A 22156-nucleotide genomic window follows, 5' to 3' on the forward strand; every position below is an offset into this window, starting at 1 on the left:
GCCCAAAATATTGGAAAGGAAGAAAAGCTCTGTCAAAATCCAAACTGGGCCCGGAAGAGTTAAAGAAAACAGTCCAGGCTAATCCCCTCAAGTTCATTAGGGATCATGCATGGAATCTCGAGGTTTCACACCAGAATGTCCCGATAACTATCAAAAAGTGGGTGGAAAGGGCATTGTCAGGGTAGAGAGGCAACTTTTGACACACACCAGCAATGAAATTAACCCATCTCCTCCTTTGCAAAATTATTTTGACTCCTTTTTAGATACCCCCCTACAGCCTGATGCCAATCCTCTCGACTAAACCTTTTCGGTGTATTTCAAGGGGAATGTCAGGCCTTCCGACGCTGTCTTTATTGCTAAAACATTCCTTTCTTACTATAGATGGAGTTTGTAACATTTTTTCAGGCCAATACTAAGATCATGACTATGAGTAAGGTGTCATTTGTCAATAAGTCCTTACAAAATAGACACATGACCTGAAATCCGTGACTCCCTTACCCTTTTAAATACTATTTATTCACTACTTTTCTTCTTCTGATCAATATCTGATATACAACAGTCAAGACTAAAAGTAATATTCCAACCTGCGGCAAATACTCAAAGAGACGAAAATGTTTCAGTTTCTTTTTGTAAAGAATATTATTTCTTTGTATTTTTGATATGACTTCTTTTTAGAACAGAAAAAAGTGTAACCCTATTCAAATGAGGTGCAGTTTCCCTTTTTGAATTAAAATATTAGCAGGTTTGTGTCTTTCATGCCTGAACTGGTTAAATTACGGCTTGTTTCCATCACTATTTCTAATGAATGTTATTAATTAATAAAGGCTCCCCCAACCCTGTCTTAATTGAACATTTATGTAAACTTCATTCAAATTCCCTTACTGTACATATACAACATATACAAAGGGGCAATTAACCAGACTAACTCCAGAACCTGTCCGAGAGGTCTTTGAAGCCACAAGAATGAAAATGACTAGGTTGGCCGGGGAAAAAACTATTTCAAGGTTCGCAGTGACAGGAGCTGTAAAAATTACCGGTGCTAAGTGCCTAAAGTTTCAGAAGCGATCTCCACTTAGTCAGGTCTACAAAAAAAAACCACGTCTCCAACGCTGTAAATGCATCCTGAATTATCTTAAACATTACGGAAACAGGGTTGTTCTCTTCAGTGATGAACAAACTTTCACTGTTGATCCTATTATTTACAAGCAAAATAATAATATAAAACCCTCGATAAATCCCTGGAAAACGGAATACCGTGAGAGAAAACCCTCGAGACCATCTGGTTGATGATTAAGAGCATGATTATGTTGTTGTTGTTGGTCGTACCGGCGCAGACAAGAACTCTCTTTTTTTAGCTCCATTTTTCAAATTAAAGAACTTAACTTGACCTAAATAGCTACCTAACTTCTCAAACTATTGCACCAAAAAGTTCAAACCGGATGTTTACATACAAAAATGCCTACGAAACCACTTAAACTTTCATTTGGAGAACATTCCAAGACTTTTCGAAAACCCCGTATATGAATACTTCGCATTAGTTTCATGTCAGTCCTTATGTAGTCCTGTCCAGTTCAGTTTCAGTCCAGTCTAGTTCAGTCCTGTATATTAGTTCTAAAACTTATAAAGTTCGGTCTTTTATAACGTCCCTCAACGTTTGTTCTTTTCTTTTTTAATCAGTTCTAGTACTGAGGGCCAACAGTTTTAACAACTGGTCTCAATGACTGATAGGACCGGCCCCAAGACTGGACTCGACTAAACAAATAAGGACTTATTCAACACTACTTCTAATTCTTTCTACATGAATACCTATATCATGATCAGGTGTAAAACTTGTACGGAACAAGTGTGGACGTCAACAAACAGGAACACAGGTGTTGAGATTTGTTGCCAGCTTGAACTATTCTTACCTGAAATAAATAATAGAATAATAATACAATAAGTAATCGGTAAATATTTATGGATGTAATTAATTATTGGAAATGATTATATTCATTGCAGATATAGCTCATTTGAATTTTATAATAGATGATTTTTAGGTAGAACAAATTTCTACAAAATATATACCATTAACTAAATACTATAATCAAGTGTTTGAAATATATATGCTTGGTTTTTAGCATGTAGCAATGAATTGGAATCGCATGAATCTCTAAGAACTTATTGTATAGGTTTGTGGATACAATATAAATTAAGATTTAAAAATTTGTGTGAAATTGAGAATGGACGTTACATTTTTTTAGGTCAAAATATTAATCTCGTGACCCTATGGGTAAAAATTCATTTTGTTGGATTATATATTAAAAAAACAGGAGGATAAAACAATTATCCATCAAATGAGTTTTAAAGTAAATCGATATCTTCAAAAACATTCCAAATACAGCAATTTAAATATAGGGAAGTTAGCGGCGAGGGCAAAAATTTAATAGCTCCTAAATCTTGAACTGAATGACAAAAAAGGCTGAAATTTGAAATTTTTAACTAATATTAAAATATGTGTTAAATTTAAAAAAAAATTGAAGATGGTTTTCTTGAAAAATGTGCCACTTTTGACTGATTTCACTTTGAATGACCCAAATACTAATTTTGTGCGCAACGAAAAGTAAGAAAAAAATGCATTTCATTAAATAAAAATCGTGAAACACAACATTTTTTGGTTTATTTTGATGTACTTTGCAAACTTCAGAGATGATAAAGAAAAAGAGAAAACAAGAAAAAATTTAAAATAAATGTGAAAATTATGAAACTTGATCTTTTTTCTTTTTTTTTATTATTATTAATGCATATAATCTCAAATAGGTCAAGCACATGGAGGAGTATGTAACTGAGAGTAATTGTAGTTATATGATATGAATTAAATATAATTCGTATTATATTCAATTCCTTATTACATATAAATATAAAACTTAACATATTAATCCATGTGGTCAGTCATTATTTTGAACCCTGCATTAATAAAACTTGCAATGTCATAAATATTTTTTTATGACTTTGTCAACTTGTACATTTTTGTACGTAATTTAGTGTTGAGGCTCAGTTTAAGACCGCTTTTTTTCATCAGATCGGGTTTAAGAGTTGTTTTTTTCTAAAGCGACTGGTTACTGATACTTCAGTCTAGGCTGAGATTTAAGATCGTAAATCATAATAATAATTTAATCCTTTTCAAATCGTAACAGATTTTTTCAGTCTCAATCTCTTGACCACTTTTCTTCCCTATCCGAATTTGCACCACATTTAAATTTATATGGTGCTATTGTAAGTCAATTTTTGCTAGTTTGAAAATTGGTGCCATCATTTATAATTCATTTATAGAATCGGTCTAGACCGAGTTTTAAATTAAACCAGTCCAACCCCAATTTTTTTATTTTCTATTTAAGCTGAAGGGATATTTAGAGCATAATAAGAAATAAGTTGAAATCAACAACCTTCAAAAACTATTGCGTTAAAGTTATACGTAAAAATTGCTGGGTTTCGGCCTGGAAATCCTAAGCTAATATATGGTAAATTTCAGCAGCTATGAAAGAGGGGGAAATATATTATTCTCCCTCAATATATATATTTATCTATGATTAAAACAATAAAAACATCTTCGACGGCCAATCCAAGAAATAAGAAAATCTGAACCGCGTTTGAGACAAAAAAAAAAAAAAAAAAATCAGTACACGAACTGGATCCGCGGTAAATTTGGGGGCATACCTTCGTACCAATTGCACCTATGAGTAAGGTTATAATTTTAAGCGAAATTTAACATAGTAACCCTTACAATTTGAACGATGTTTTGTAGAAGAGCAGCTTAGCTATCATAACGTTTCATTAAATTAGCTGCAATCAGCTATTAGAAGAAGGAAATAAACATAAATCCCACACCTTATCTTACAACGATAATTCAGGAATTATTTCATCATCAATCCCCAAGTATGTATACTCCGAGTCCTACAAGGAATTACACTGCAATTAAACCTTTACTGTCTTTCAAAAATATATATATCTAATGTCTAGTATATTATATACTACCGAAAGTATCTGACATTATTGTTGTGTCAGTCCGTATTTAGGGCCAAAGACTGCAGCTCTATCCAGTTCAGACCTCCAAATCAGTCCTAAAACTTATAACGTTTGGTCGATGATGACGTCACTCAACGTTAATTCTTCTTTTTTCATCAGTTTTAGTTACTGATAGTCCAAAGGGCCGACAGTTTTAAGGACCCGTCCTAAGACTGGACCAAATAAATAAAGATAGACACAGCCCTATCTGTCATGCCCAAAGTAATTAGGCGTAGACAAACAGACCAAATTTGATTTTATAATAAAGAAAGTAGATCCCCTACAAATCCTCATTGATACTCTATATCTTTCATCATAACGCACATAAGTGATTGTTTTATACTTAGATGTTATCTCCTCAAGAATAAGAATAACAGCTTCAAAAGATAAATAAAAAATACTGTTGAGGTTGCCAATAAGAAATACACTAGCATACTAAAAATGCTTAGGGTTTACGGCCCTATCTTGATTGTTGATATTTGAGGATATTATTTTGATGTTTGTTTATAAAAAGAAAGATGGAAATATGTAAAATAAATATACGGGAAAATATGTAAATACAATGTTCACGTCTTGACGTACACATTTGGGATCAATGTTTTATTTATTATCTATATTAAATTAGTAAGTAAATCAAACTAAATAAGAAGGTAAACAAACGTTTTATTAAAGGAAGTCTTAAATATATGTAATAAGTACTCATATGTACCTAGGGATGATTATGCTTGCTACTTAGAAGAGGCATGGTAAAAATATGGAGACAAGAAAGTCATATCCAAAGGTAGGTCATTTCATTATTCATTGGAATCACAGCGATTAAGAAAAAAAGTGAGATAAATAATTCACCTTTTACATCAATTAAGTGGACATTCATTTCAAATATTTACAAATCAGCAGCCCTGGAAAGTAGGGGGGAAAATTATGTAACTCACTCTATAGTCATGTAACCTTACAATTATCGTCAATTTCTATCTATAAATTATTCTTATAAACCCTTTGGGTGCGTCGCAAATTGTATTTAAAGTAAGCAAAATTGATAAAATTTGGAAACGGCCATATCGTGGCTAATATAAGTCATTTAATTGATTAAAATACATCCATGACTATCCAAAAACAAAAACAGTCGCCATCACTTTCCCACCCAAAAATAAAAGGTTTTATACATTTTCAGAAAAACACTCGCATGAACTCAATCAAACAACGGTTACATTAAAGGTGCACATCCAAAATGCTTGAAACTATGGTAGGTAACTGTCAAAAGATGCTACATAGATGTGAATGGCTTTTATTTCCAAGTGCTGCTATACTTACGCTGAGGTCGGAAACTTTTCAGACCATCTTCATAGATAAAGTTCCTGGTCCGGGTAGAAACTTGAAACTTATACACTTTGGAAAGAAAAAAGGAAACGCCCGCTATACTTTAATTATACATTTAACAAAAGCCTTTATTTATCTCTTTCTGATACATAAACAAATTCAAATTCACTTATTATAATCAGCCGCCATTGGCCGCACAGATGGCGACAAGCCTCCTTCGAAAAGATTTACAAGTATTGCAAATGACATTTAGGTCCATGGCAGACCACTCCTCGTCGACAGAGGCCATTGTAGCTTCAACGTTCGGGTGACAGATGCTACAGGACCTCCTTTCGATGTGTGGCCTGAAATGTCAATTCGAGGGGATTGAAATCCAGACGGTATGATGAAAAATCTTTACTTGTTGGTGATATACATCCTTGAGGGTATCTGCATTAATGATGGGCTTTTTCTGGAGCCCTCCTTGCTCTTTATGACCTCATTGTGGTCTAGCCTCTTCTTAACATAGTAGATGGTCTTACGAGCCATTCCCGTCAGCTAGACCACCTCTATTGGAGTTTGACACGCACGAAGAAGAGTTCTCACCCGATTTAAAAAAATCAGAAAACAGCAGGTGTTCGAGATATATGGCTACTTATACATTTACAGAAAGTTATATTTTCTTCACAAATATTGCTCAAATTAATGTAATACAAGTATGTAAGTTTCAACCCGATAAATCATACCGGAAATTGGAATATAAACCCTGTAATTGGGTCAAATATGACTCTGATATTTTGGATTTTTTTTAAAATATAAAGTAAAAAAATTATTAGGATTTTCTCTTTTCCATGATTTTAATCAAGATTGTTTCAATGGGAACGCACCAAATGAATGCATTCCTATTTAAAAAAATTAATTATTCCATAGTAGGTATTATTGTAATGCTATTAACAATAATCAATTAATATTAGTTATAATAATGCGTGCATATTAAAACCAATTACGTACATCCACGTATTAAAAAATTAAACTAATAATAATCAGCGTAAGACTCTACTTATTCCTAGTACTGAGTAAAACGTAAAAAAAAATAAAAATCGATACTTTGTTCCTTATTAATGTATTTAGAAAATACCTAAGTATATTTATACGATACGACTTATGCACTATGCCATAATCTCTACCCCGGAGCTCTATTAAGAATGGAAAACAAAAAAAAATAATAAACATGGAATTCGAAGAATATTGAACTTTTCTATTACGTACGCAATACAATTAAATATATTATTATTATTATGAGTCATGATGGTAGTTCTTTTGATTATTCGCAATTTTCTCTATCCTCGTCCCATCTTCTATAAACCGGTTTTAATACAAACACACACTAATGGAGACTAAGTACATACCCCCTTCTTCTTTAAATTACGAACAAAAACGTTGTACAGTTTTTTGTATTTTGTACAATTTATATTGTATAATAGACGACATATTTTGGGCTAAAGGGGTCAGGTGCACTACTCAATTTGTTCAAAAATTCAGACAAAGAGTCGAGCAGGATGATAAGGACCCACTCATGATGATTTTCCGGAGGTTTGTGAATTGGAAGCGGACAAAGTTGTCTGAAATCCTCCTATGGCGAGGAAAACAAACAAACATTGATAACTTCCTTAGAATCATGATGACCCATAGCAAGTTATGGCTTGTTAGCAGTGAAGGTCAAGTTTCGTTACCTATATCTTCAAAAAGGATCTGAAGGTCAATACCAGGGGTTTATCAGTTTTATTCACGCCAAAGGCTTTCTTTGTTTGAGCAGCATCATAAAAGACCAACTTTGGATCTGGCAGCTGGCATCCTATCACACAAGCAAAAAAAATAAAACTCCATTTTCTTGATTCTGATGATCTGATGTATGTTTTGCCGAGTTCTTGGGATCCTAGCTTGCTGGAATCGAAACCTCTGGACTATTTATACGGGATAATGTTGAATGGGGTTTCAATTAAGGTCCCCAAAGCACCACAATATCCCTGAGAGCTGGTACAACGATGAAATTCTGGACTTTACCCAGTGGGACGTTTCCAAAGACGTTGTGAACATGAGGTCCGAGCTAAAGCTGATTTTATTGATCGAATGTCAACATTATGTTATGACGTTTATTTTTGTGAAAATTTTAATAATACAGGTTAAGAAATAAAGACACAGCAGCGTTTGGCTTTATAATTTTCAGCTTTTGAACGGTTGGATCAGGGATGTCCATTGTCCAACCTTTCAATATAATGAGCCGTGTTACGACATGAAATATTTTAATGGACCACATAACCTATTAAATAAAATTTAATGAAAATAGGTTTGATAAAAAAAAATTAAAAATATATATTTTTTTAAATTTAGACCAAATCTAATATTTCACTTAAGGAGCTTTTCGGGCCTATGGAAGGAGGCATCAAGGCGGCCATAGCAAGAAATTTATTAGTTTTAATCAAAAAGTCAATAATGATTAATAAAATGGATGGATACACTAGGCCTTTAGAGCCACTGAAATATCGCCTGGTTTTTTACCTCATATCAATTGGATATTTTAATGAGGGGATTGGTTCCTATTTGTAAACCCAATTTCACTGAGCTTCTTAAAAACCAATAATTTGGTTAAAAAAACTATAGAAGACGCACAGAATCATTCAAACGAGAAAGTGTGAACTCCCCTTTTATTGTTTAAAGCTATCTGATGTCCTATTAATTATTAATCCTTTATTTTTTTTCTTTTGTTATATTAAAATATTTTTTATAAAAATGGCTGAAACATTGGGATGAATAATAATTTTTTTTTAAATCTAATTTTTCAAAGTCAAACCAGTTTAAAAAGGCTAATCTGGCAACCCGGTTCAGGGGTGTCCAAAGATATATATTTTTTTAATTTAAAAAAAAATTAAAATAATTTTCTCTGCCTCATAATTTGATCGAATGACCTTCTTTTTTTAGAAAATAATTTTTCATAATTTTTTTATTTTTGCAAGAGCTATAATTTTTCAAAAAATACTACTTTAAGTAAAAATGAGTGGTGGGCCGTACTTAAACATTAAGTGGTCCTTGAGCAACATCCTTGGTTAAGATGAATCTCTCTTTATCTATTATAATATACTAACTTGAGATATTGACTAAGATCTCCTCCTTTGAATGATTCATATTTAATCAACTTTTGAGTTATTTGTCCTATTCGTTGAAGCAGAAGTGAAGTAGGAAAGTAAATACTCACTCACTACAGATAGAAAAGGATAATAAGAGTTTTCACGTAGAAATACCAGATAATATATGTATAATAATCAATTTAATGGTTTTATAAGTGTCTTTTAAAGAGGGATTGAGGAATTATAAATGATAACAAGAGCCTTATAATCTGGATAATGATTATATTTATTATCCTTATATATAAATAAATAAATATATTTATAAAGGTAGAAGGCAAACATATAAATACATATATGGTACGTCAATATAAATTTTTGTTGAACAATATTTGCATCAATTATAATTTTTGTATTCAAATTCCTGGACTGCATTACGATAGTCAATAATTTTAGCTATTGTTTAAAGTTTTTACTTGATTTATTGGCCCCGATATGCCCCTTTCAAACATAAAATCTATAAATTTTAGATTCTATTATAGTGACACTCAATTTAGGCTTATTTAAGTGCAATTTTTATAACAATCAAAGGGTTAATAAGAATAATTTGTGGAAGAAAACCAATGTAATTCACACTTATATTAGGGCAAACTGATTCTAGCCTCCTTTTGTGTCGACAGACCACATATTCATTAGAGTGGCCCTTACAAACAACTTTTAATTGTATCTACCTTCAATAAAATTACAAAAATACACAGCTATTATTCACAAATTATTTAATTTTTTGTTAAAAAATTTCAAAAATCTATAGCTATTAACAAAAAATTGGGGCTTTATTTGCAATTCTGTTTGATATTTCACATAATTAAATTTTTTCACCATCTCCCCCCCCGCTAATTATATATGAAAGTTTATTGGTTATTTTTATCCCTGGATAAACTTTTTCCAATACTTGAAAACATGTTGCTTAAAAATAGATCTTGTGGGTTTGTTTACTTGGAAAAAAACGTAACCAATCGGCTTTGTTTAATCGAACTAACTAATCTAAATCACTAATTAACTAAGGAATATGTTTTCACGTTCTATCACAATTGACAGATCCTTAATTAATATAATTAATTAGACGCACTCAACATTGGTGGGGATTTCTAATAAGTTGGAGAAATAGTAAATCCGGTTATCTTGTACAAGTTTACCCGCATATCATACTTTCTCTTTCTATCTCGAAATTGGAGACAGCGACAGTGGATAGTTGAAATTCAATTCTCGCAACCTCTTAATAATAATGAAATAACTTTGGTACGTCAAGCGTAGGGACGCAAAGTGAAAATTTATTATTGACTGAGAGAGAGGAGAAGGATCTCAACTTTTTTTGACTTATTCGGATAATTTGCACTTCCCAGGACCACGAAAGTAGATGGAAGGTCTCAAGGTGTGGAAGGGCATACTTATTGAAGCTAAGAAGCATTCTACAATAAATTAGAGCAGTCCAAATTTCCAATTCGTTCAATTCGCAATCCTTCCAAAAGAAAATGTTTTGGGGCAAAGCTCTCCAACAAGTCCTTTGGGAATACTTCTTCTTCTTTTAGGATGAAAATAATAATGGATATCTTTGTGAGGAACATGAATACCATCAAATCTAATAAATCAGGAAACAGAAAAAAAGTGGAGCATAAATGAACTTTAAAAAAATAAATGAAAAATATGAAAGAACATCATATCGGATATTGGCTCATAATGTCGTCAAGAATTATATAAAAAGGACAAATACCCTTGATTCACTCCATATATACTCATTTATATATGTCTGAAAAAACCCTCTAGAGGTATTTATTACTCCTAACCGTCTGAGCATAGCCTTGAAATAACTCAACAAAGGCTAAATCGTCTGAGTATGAGCTCCAGTTAATGGATCCACAAAGTTATACTTATGTACAAGAGTATAGTGTGGCATAATTAACTCATTCCCAAGGTTGTGTTAGGCTGCCCAATCATAGAAAAGGAAAGTTATTCCGGGTAAAACGTAAAAACTTATTCGAACAATTTTGATCGATAAAATTAGAACACAGTTCAGTGATACTTAATTATCCTATACCTATATTAAGACTTCATATAGGTAACAAACAAATAATTAAGTTTGAATAAGGACCATGATTATAGACGGTAAACTTATTCCAACAATTCTGAGAATTAAAATAATTACAATATCAAATAATAATAATGTAATATAATATTAAGACTTATTATTAGGTAACAAATAATTAAGTTTAAATAAGGACCATGACTATATAGTGTAATTTCAGGGTGGAAATGCTGTAATTCGGCTTTGAATTCACTCTTATCCGAGTTCATCGATGTCCAAGAAAAAAAAAACACCAGTACAAATTTGCATACTGCGACTCCCGAGCAAAGTTTTTTGAAAGTAATTCTACTTTCATGATTCATGGTAGATTTAAGAAAAAGTCGTAATGCCTTACATAATTAGATATGATCTCCTCCGGCCTCATCTTCAGTCAATGAATAGACTCCGAGAGAATAAAATCCCCCCTCCCCCTCCTCGAATACTCTATAAGAGCCAAATTTACAGCTTTTTGTACAAAATGAGACCTTTCATCTACTTCTGTGACTCTTCGAAGTGCAAATTAATCGAATAACTGGAAAAAGTCCAGATCCTTTTCTTCTTCCTCAGTCAATATATTTTTCGCTTCAGTTCATGTCCCTCGAAATAGACAAAATCCTTCTCCTCTTCCTCAGTCAATATATTCGATAACTTGTTGCCAACGGGAATCCAACTTTAAAATGCTCTTTTCCTAGAAGCCCTTCTCCCAATTGGCAAAAAACTCAGACAAACAATTTTTACAGGCTTTCATTGATGCCAAATTTGTACCCCCAAGTGCGTTGGCCATAGAAAATAAAAGATGGTAGTCACTTGGTGCAGGGTACGGACTGTGGGGTGGATGCATAAGAACTTCCCATACAAGCTCTCAGAGCTTCTGGAGCATCATCAAAGATGTGTACGGCTTGATGATGTCTTCTTGTCTCCGATCCACCAATGCTGACCACTTCTGTTTGATCAACAGCTTCAAACGGTTGTTCAAGGAAGCAGAATCTAACAGGAAAAAATTGCTCGAACCACAGATATACAAGACAAACCAAAAGTATCGGCCCAGTATCCAACCCAAATTTTCTTGGTCGCTTTTGACACGTTTTCAAGTAGTAACAATGTAAGATATGGCGAATTTCTTCCTTTGAAACATCTTTACTAAACGCACGATAATTCACAAGTGAACTGACAAAGCGCTATATTGGCAAAAAGCGTTTGTATTATAAATCCAAACTTTTAATACACCATATCGTGTGATCCGATGTGACCAATAATGAACAAGATTCAGTTAGTTGAAAAAAGGGCCAGAAAATCCGAAATTACCTTCTCCCAAACCTAATATTATGTACATATAACCTTGTGTACATAATGTAATCGGTGAATAGAAAGCATCATTAGGACCTTCTTTATAACAAAATAATATTCCCATGATTAATTAACTGTTCATATGGTCTTTGTTTCATGGTAGGTATGAAAATACAATAAGTGTGTACATAGATTCAATAAATGTAAAGAAACATAAATCATTCTCTCTGATATATAGGTTGATTGTATGGTTGTACAATGTACATTACATATTATGTAGGCAAGAATTTAAAAATAAAAATAAAAGAGGATACTGGAGTTGACACTGCTTTTCTTTTTAGCTTAAAGTCTCTTTAAAGTGACTTTAAACGGACATGAGTTAAATTGTTGAAGTAATTTGCTAACCTTTTCAGATTGTTAATTTAAGGAACTTCTCGGGAGCACCTCGAGATCTCCTTTCGGGGGCTAACTTGACGGTTTTTCTTCGTCCGACATCATCCAGTGTATCTCAGGGTCTGTAGCAGGATAGGTTTCTAATCCTAGGAGTCTCCGGTGCCTATGGTACTACAGTACTAGGTATTTTCTTCTTAAATAACCAACTACCCCATACAATATATAATATAGATATTCAATAATATTACAAATGAATACGCATCGACATCCTATTATCACGGGTATATTAAACTGTATATTCGATATAAGTTAATAAAGTTAACTTGAAATGCATAAGATCATGTAGAATGGGATTTTAGATGTATTTACATTCAATATGTTTATTTATACATATTGTCAATATACAAATATGAAAAATATATGCTTTAAAATAAAGGTCATTCGACCAAATAATGCAGTAGAGCAAAAAATTTAATTTTGCAAACTTTAAAAAAAAATCCAACCCCTACTAAAAAAAATACATATATATATAATCCAGCAAACGCCCCTAGAATAGGATACAAATTTATGCGAAATTGTCAGGCCCAATTTTGAAGAAATTACATTCAACAGAAATATAGCAAATACTGCTCTAAAAGAATTACGTTTTTTTACATACGTTTTGTGATTTATTTTTTTCTTTAATTTTATCATTTACTAGGACATACCTATATTATATATCAAATTATTTTATTAATGCCTTAAATAACTCTAAGAATTTAGTAAAACTTGTCGATGGGCAACATTTGAAGTTCTTCAGTCCCTTTGGCCCTCATAATAATTACAAATATGTTCCCCCTTCAACCATAAGGAAGATACATACTAAGACTAACTCGCTAACCCTCTTCCTAATTTCCCTTTTTAAATTCTTATTCAAATTTCAATATGCATTTTCCCTTTTTCCGCTTTTACAATGGATTATGTTATATGGATTTTAATATTTTTGGTGCATATTGGAATACACACCCACACCATCAAAAAAACTGTGAGACATTGGGAATTTATATTGCTATATTTAAAAAAAAAACTTATATAAAAAAAAAAAAAAAAAACTTGTCCTCCTGAGCACCTGGAATCTTGTCTGATCAGAATTAAACATACCCCTAGATACGTAACTCAGAACAAATTTTATTTTATGTATAATGTTTGTATCGGTCTCCGTTTTTAAAATTAATACCCTAAGCGTTTTTATTATGGGTAATATATAAAGCATAATATAGTTATGATAGTCGATAACTATTTCACTTAATTTACTTTGGTTTAATCAAAACCTTAACACATTTGCCGGACCCTAATTTTGAATATGATTTTTTCAGTGAGGTGTCCCCCATCCCTTTTTGTTATTGTTTTATTTATATGTAGTCTTGAATTTTAAAACGTTTTTAATACTGTAACTGTCAAATAGTTATTATAAATGTATACCTGATGATGACCTTGTAACCAAATAACAAAAAAAAAAAAAAAAACAAAAAAAAAATACCGTCTACGGTCTGAGATCGCCACCCGGCTCACTGAAATATAGATTCAAATCAATATTTTAAAAACCACATAAGGTGGAACCGAAAAAAATCGACCTTGGACCGAGTCTTATCACTAATTTGGGGCAACAGCACGTTTATATTTAGGGTGGGGCTTGGTTTTTGGAATTATTTACAAAAAATTAAAAATCTATAGCTACTTATGAAAAATATAACTTTTTGAAAAAACAATTCAAAAACTAATTTTTGGAAAAAACTTCAAATATTAAAATTTTATCGGAATTTTTTTTTGTAATATCTATAGGTATTCACAGAAAATGGAATTTTTTGGAAAGAAATTTGAAAAACATTTTCAAAATCCCAAACTATTCACATAAAAATCTAAATTAAATTTCAAATGTTTAATTTTTTAGAATTAAATATCAAACATTTATTTGTTTAGAATTAAATCTCAAATATTTATATTTTTTACTCTGCTGCATAATATGCCCAAATGAGGAAAAAAAAATCTTGTAAAAAGCTCTTCCTTGCGGACGCCCCTGCTAATGTACATATTCATTTCAAGATTTTTTTTTTAAACTGAACTTTTGTTTTTCTCCTTTTTGAGTACCTATGTATGTTGATATCAATCATGAAAAAGATTATTTTGACAGGACTAACTTGTTTGTAACCATGATGATGACAAAAAGGAATTTAAAGATAAAACAAAAAGATAATCAAAACAAAGGATTACATGATATTTTATACGAATAGATATATTTAAAAAAAAAGGAATTGAGGTTAGCTAAGAAAACGAAAAGGCAGAAGAGAAATGATGTTACATATGGTTCTATCTTGAGGGCCACAAAAATATTGAGTATCCCACACAAAATCATATACCAGACAATCCATCTACACTTCGTGGTCGAAAATTAAATCTGTCTTCTCCTTATATCGCATATACTAAGAAAACTGGTTTTCTGAGACTGGTGTATTAAATATGACGTATTTATTAAAGATTTTTTTTCTCTAATGAATAGAAAAATGTTCCAGCTTCCTTAAGTTTTTCAACAAAAAATAGTCCATTTATTAAAAGGGTCATTCGTACCCCAAAACATTCGAAGCCAATTTGAAGATAAAAAAATTAGTCAGATTGTTTAATATTGACTGTAAAATTCTTCATCTCATAAACATAGATTCCGTGAATTCACTTTTATATTTTTCACCAATGAATAGACAAATATTAAAGTTCCCTTAGGTGTTTAAAAAAAATTGTCAGCTGGAAGGGGTATTTTTCCCCCAAACTGCCACACAAATCTGCAGTTAATTACATCCTATATTGATTAGGGACTAAGACCAGTTAATAGTTTTTCCACAAATTGCATTTGTATGCAACTTGTCGAATATCGGCATCTGTCCCGTAGTCAGAAACGGTTGCAACATATAAAAAATATCGAACATTCGGTAAAAGTTACAAAAAATAGAATTAATAATTTTTTTCGAAAAATAAATAACTTTACTTTTCACAATTTTGAATATAGTATTATTGTATCAGTCATTATTTATTCGGTAAAGTTTAGTCCAGTCTTAGGACCATTCCTATGAGTCTTTGTGTTTGGTAAAGCCAGTTGTGGGTTACAGGGTTCCGAAATAGTAATAAAAAAAGAGAAAATTCGAAACATTCTTCAGTGTCACTAATATCATGGTGAAAAGGTCGAGCAGGTGCTGTTTATTGGCCCAACACAGTATAGAATACAACAGCAAAGCGGTGGTTCCAAAGATTCCGTTCTGGTAATATGAACGTCAAAGATGTCGGATCGGTCTGCTAATTTTATATATTTATTTTAATATTAATTTTCATGTCAATATGAAGTGAAACAATCTCAGAATTTTTAATTCACCAATTACTCGTCAAAAAGCATCCCCCTCCCCACCCATAGAGAAACCCTTTAGCCACGGCCTTGCGAACATGAAGCAAATTAGTTAAGGCTTAATAAAATCATAACGGTCTCAGACTGGTTTAAGATTCCCAGACCGAACCCCAGCACACTAATAATTCCTGTGAGCAAGACATATATAAAAGGAAAGTAAAACCATATGCGTACATTATCCTATATAATTAATTCAGTAAGGAGATATTTCGATTAAACTTAAAAAAACAAAAATAATAAACTGACATTGAGTGCAGTTATTTTTATATAAGTGACTTTCTTTTATATAATAATCAAAGCACACATGTGAGACTATTATGCGAATATAATTACGACTCTATTCATAATAAGTAATTAACACATGCTCTTATTGTATTATCCTCTTATATAATTATTGATTATAATTATTAATAGAAATGTTATTATAAGTGATAAAGAAACATGACTGAAAAAATTATTAGTGTTGAAACGTATTTTTTTTTCTTTTGGTTCGGTCTTCATTGTGAACAATTCCAATACCGATCCCTTATTAATATTATGCAGAAAGGAAATTACATAAGCAAATAACAAAATCATTTTTTTTTAATGTTAAGTATATTAGAAATTAGGGCTTAAGGAGAAAATACATCAATCATAACGTTGTATATAATTTGAAATTAAAATTATTTAAAAAGTTAGTTTATCTCTGTGCTCAGGACTCAATTAATTCCTGGTTGACTCATATAATATATATTCCCACATTACTAAATAGACTTATGGATACACCCGAATTTTGTTATGTAGGTCTGTGACATTCATAATTTATTTTTCCCCATAGGCAACACTATGTTGAAACTTGTTGATTTTTGTGCAATGCGTACTCTTAATTCCAGTTCCTTTGAAAAGTAATCTTTGTTTTATTTTTTTAGACAAGCGGGAGTTATTCGATATTGCTTGGAATTACGCAGTTAATTAAGCACACATTCAAAAGTTCTCTTCAGACCAATAGACATACGACAAACTTGTCTGCATAAATATATGGATAAATGATAATCAATAAATGAATATTTTCAAATACATGAGAGAGGGGCCTCTATTAAGCATAAATCTGAATGGTCAAATTGGATTTTCAATCTGCCAGCTACTAATACATTTGGGATATCCTTTTATGTTTAACCTTAAACATAATCCCTATTCCTCTAGCGATTGCAGCATTTCAGTACTTGATTACTATCATCATCTTCTTTGTTTAAATAGTGGTTACAACTTGAAGTGAATTTACTGGTTAAAATTTTAATATGTATTCGTATTCGATATTTTTTTTTAAATCAATTTTCCCTCTTTAAGGATGAATATTAAAAAAAATATTAGCCGTCTAAAAAACATTTTTTTTTCTACATATTATCATTTCTTATAAGTTATATTCAGACTATAGTAAAATATTGATGTGTAGAATATGGTATATAAACTGTTGAATTACGCATATGAACATGATTGAAATAAGTTTTTGTGTCGGAAGAGTTTTTTAGCGAACAAAAAGGGTGAGTAATGAGTATTCAGGTATTCAAGCCAGTAACGCATAAAGCTCGTAATTCATCGAGTGTTTTTTTTTTAAATAACTCAAAAATATTAATGCAGCAAAATATAACTCTTGATACATCACTTTAAATATTAATGACATTAAATAAAGAAAGGCGACAGATTTTATTAATTGTAATTATTAGAAATTTATAGCAAAGTGGTATTTTTTTACTACTATTTAAATATTAAAGAATCGGAATCGAGATTTTTTACTAGAAACTCATCGGAATCGAGATTTTTTTTTTTTTTGAGTCGTCCCATCACTACAACGTACATTTGTATTATTTATGCATACTTCGATCTGTTACCAACAGATAGTTTTGTTTAAAATATTACCTAGAAATCGGGAGATATTTTTTTAATAGCAACTTGAATATGATTTTTTATTTTCTAAAGCTGTTGTCATTTTATTTTTGAGAAAGGAACATCTAAGTATAAAGTAATAACAAATGAGTTTGCTCATGAAAAACGGAGTCAAAGTAATAATAAGACTTTGCTTGGGAGTTATTAGCATATACAAAAATAATATGGTAATAGACGAGGGAGTGGCAAATGTAGTTTCTAACTAAATAGAGGTTTTTTTAACTTACAAAGTTGCTACCAATATATATTTTTTCTCAACAGAAACGTCTTTATTTATAGATATTAAATGTATAAAAATAAACACAGGGAAGGAAACATTACAGTTAAAAAATAATTTCCGTCTAAAGACGTAAAAACCAAAAACAATCCAACTATCACAAACTAATAAATACAAAGCTTCACATAATATAATATCTTTTAAACTTTAATTATTGCTACAGCCGATATCAAAATAATCCTTAATTTTCTTCCGTCAATCACCCTATCTTCAGTGAGCTGTTGAGCATTGAATATTTGGTATTTCTGTTAGACGAAATACCAAATAGCACAAATGCTATCAATATTTTATTTTTAATGAAGGGAGAACATGTAACCATAAAGTAATCACTAGTGCGTGAAGGACAAAGAGTAACGATAAAGATTAATTGCAGAGTAATAAGTGTAAGTCCTTGTTGGAATCGGAGTAGAATTGACAAGCGACATCCGAGTAATTTCTGCCTATATTATTGCTAGATAAAGCTGTGGATTTTATATTCATATCCTTCATCCAATTAAATAAAATGTAAGTCTAACTCCTCTTCTATTAAACATTCTTCTAATTGTCAAGGTGACCACGTTAACTTTCTGTTTTTCTTCGTCATCATACCGGCTTATTATTTTCAATGATGGTTATTAATGTAGGTCCTTGTTGAACTTAAAGTAGAATTGAGCATCGCTATCAGAGTATTCCATCCTATATCTCTCTGCTATCTAAGGAGTGGGATTTTGTTTATTTCCTTTCTCACACGACTGATTACTACTGATCTAAAACGAAGTCATAGGCCTGATTATATATCACTTCTGAGGATGACGTGTACTTTTATGTGTATCTATCTATAAGTAAGGAAATTTGATCAAGTCTATGTACAAAAAAAAAAAAAAAAAAAAAAATGGCCACTCATCCTTTGATTGATTGTTTCTCTTATCATGACATCTTTCGACAATGGGCATGGTTAAAAAGCAATGTAAATGTATTGGCAAATACAAAAATGATATTTCTATTTCGGATACATGTCAAAAAATAAGATGTATTTGTTCAAATTTATCTAATTCTTATTCACTGCCTACACACATACAAAACCATTATTTTTCCCAACAAAATTGAGCTTTGTCTTGCAATTACTTGAGTGTTGAGACTCGATCCAAAAAAATTTTACTATTCGATCATAAGGAGACTTAGGATTTGTGAGCGATTGATCCATTACTCAAAAAATTGCATACTTTGACCTTTTTGTGTGAAAATTGTTCATTTTTCTAAACTCATATGAAATAAATAGAGAACATTTGTATTCTAGTTCGGTTACGCAACAGCTTTTGATGAATCTTTTATGAAATTTTTGAAGGAAAGTCCAACTTCAAAAAACTTTCTTCGTTAGGATCTCTTTTTGGAGGTAAAAATATATATTTGGTGAAATTAGAGTAATGATTACATGATCGGATATGCGAGGAAGCTAGATTATGATAACAACTAATTAGAGGAATGTACAATTTGGGGAAAATAGGCTGTAGAATAATCCTCCTTGATTTTGGTTCCATTTTGTATTCTTCAAGAGATCCCATTTTAAAATATTAAAATTATCTTCTCACGTAAATGGATCGCTTTTTTATTACGATACTGGTATATCATTAACAAGGTCCACTCAACTCTTTTACGAGGTTTGATAGTTTTCCTCTGATGAATTCTCCTCCCGTTGTCTCTCATGGAAAATATATCAACTTCAGAACGAGATACAGAACCAATAAAAACACTATATGATCGTAAAAACACTTTAACATAAGTTTTATTAATGCTAATTTTAATTTGAAGATTGTTTTAAGGCTAAAAAATGACTCTGAACGATAATAGTCCCAAATTATTATAATCACAGATATTTCAGAATTCAAATGACTGAGAGAAAAACTGAGATCAGTTTTGAATTCTGCGCTCATATACAAATTCGAAGATAGTCTTCACTTCATTTGTACAAAATTGCCCCCCCCCCCTCTAATTGTTCCTCTGTGTAATTTGTTGATAGAAATTGATAAGATTTCATATAAGAATACAAATGTAATTCACACTCAATTTGGAGTAAAATATTTCTAGCTAGTTCTTTTATTGACGGGATTGATACATTTTTGAACTATTAGGCAACATATTTAGAAAATATTATTATATTATATTAGAAAAGAAAAAAAGGTCAGTGAGATCATTATTTTTTTTTTTAAATTCATTCATCGATTAATAAAACTGTAATCAACACTACATTTTGAGAAAAATCTTTCTAGCTTGCTTGTGTGTACACAGGCCAAAAATTTGAAATTGAATTCCATACAATACAATAATAATGTACATACATACAAAAATAGATGTTGGTACCTTTATAAAAAAATGGTTTATACATAACTGAAAATAAAATTAGAAAAAATTCCTTTCTGAATAAATAATTCGTTATTTTCGGGGTTTTTTTCTTCCTTACATGATCAATAAGTACCTTACTGAGTGCGACACTGAAAGTTTGGCACTTCCAAAATTTCATAGCACTGTGAAGAATTTTCATATTTGATCTTTTTTAAGTTTTTAAGAAAGTGGTGTCTAAACGTGACACTCGTGTGAACATCCGAAAAACTTCTTAATGCAAAAAATAAAGCCTTGAGGCTCAGTTCTTCCAGTGGATTTGGGACAACTTCCCAGATGAAAATGTGGTTCTCCAACAAGACGGGTCTCCTGCCCAAATACCAAAGTTGCTCAATGATGTTGAGCAAAAACATACATTTATGTGCAAAAGAAATATGGCTCCCGTATTCTCTGTCAGCCAACTCTTTGGTCTACAAAAACCTAAGGCCACCGTAAACGGACATTGAGTAGATAACCCCAAATAATACATAAGAAAGAGGTGCAATTTCAACAACACAAAAAAACTTACATCCCAAGATTAAAGCAACAACAACAACAAAAAACAAGGCTGCAAGAATATTGATATAATGATTTATTTTCTTATATTTATTCAATAAATTTCTCTAGATATTTGCAAATGGTTGGCTGAGGATAAACGATAAAACCTTTATTGATCATCAAGATATTTTTCATTATGTTTCGGTGCAAGTGAAGAGAAATGGACAGCTAATTAAATACTACATATATGGTGGTGAATACTTGGGTTTTGTGATTCTTTAGGATCTAGTCCCCTTAGCTTAACAATTATCCCATACGTATCAAAATTAAATATATTTTCCTCTTGAAAAATGGAAAAAAAATTATAATAATGTGTACCGCTAGATAAGATCAATCCTGTAAAACACATTGTGAGTCTTCTTTATTAGCTTATAATATACGAAAAACCCAAAATTATAAATATTTTCTAAACTAAAAGCCAAGATCTAGGGGGAGGGGGCAAGCAATGACAGCCCGGGTTAGAGCTGGTTTGCAAATATTTTTTGACTCTCTAGTGGCCACGGGAATATATCCTGTTAAGACAAAAGTATTCATTGTTCCGATTTCAACGTCGCACCCCATAGGTATATAACCAATTGAATATTTACTACGGATTTCTAAAAATAGCTATGCATGTACAAGCCTGTTGTATCTAATAATAGATAGGTGAAGAGGTATTTTTTTTTTTTTTTTTTTTCTTGTTATTTTGCACATAAAAAGGAAAGATTGTAAGGTTAATAACCTTTGGGCTAATATTTGAAAAAAAAGACCCCAAAAAAAGCAATTAAAGGAAACATCTCCATTTCAATTTGGAAATGAACTCGTTTTTACTACGAAGAATACATTTAGGTGCTTTTTTATTTAATCTATATAAAGAGTTGATCTTATCTAGAGGTACACATAATACTATTATCAATTTTTCAAGAGTAAAATTTAAACAAACAGTTTTTTCAGCACATTTATTTTACAAAATCATCTGAAAATCATCTGTAGAAATTGCCAAAATACAAGGCATAAATCCCTTGCAGACCTTGACTATGTTGTTAGACTCGAGATTGGTTCACTCCTTCTTGATGAAAGCATGTAGAGACTGGAACTCCTGTGACAAGGAGCACACCCCCTCTCCCCCATACACGCCTACATAGATCAGTCCAAGGGGTTTGCGTCTGGAGAGGAGGGCGGCCACATATTGAGATCCCGGAAGTTCGATATAAGCATCTACATTCAACAACTCCTTCCTCTCTGCAAAAATGGGAGGTCAGAGGCTTTTTACTGATGACATCAATCACTGAATCTGAGACATTGTTTGGATGTTCGTAGTGATGTAGCGGCTGTTCTTCTTATTCACAGTGACATCAACGACGAAAATTTTATCA

The 22156-nt window shown here is 31.5% G+C and overlaps 1 protein-coding gene across 8 annotated transcripts in view; it reads right to left on the bottom strand.

Moving 5' to 3' along the window:
• Positions 1-22156, bottom strand: part of LOC121119063 (CUGBP Elav-like family member 1) — a 220002-nt gene that overhangs the window by 110047 nt on the left and 87799 nt on the right. Inside the window, exon 2 of one of the 8 annotated variants that reach the window (XR_011780286.1) lies at positions 1807-1907. The exons of the other annotated variants lie outside the window; for them this stretch is intronic. The gene's annotated coding sequence lies outside the window, so the exon portion shown is untranslated. The remainder of the gene's footprint in view (positions 1-1806; positions 1908-22156) is intronic. 8 annotated transcript variants of the gene reach the window in all.

This window comes from Lepeophtheirus salmonis, chromosome 5, assembly GCF_016086655.4.
Source record: "Lepeophtheirus salmonis chromosome 5, UVic_Lsal_1.4, whole genome shotgun sequence".
NCBI classification, from domain to species: Eukaryota; Metazoa; Arthropoda; class Copepoda; order Siphonostomatoida; family Caligidae; genus Lepeophtheirus; species Lepeophtheirus salmonis.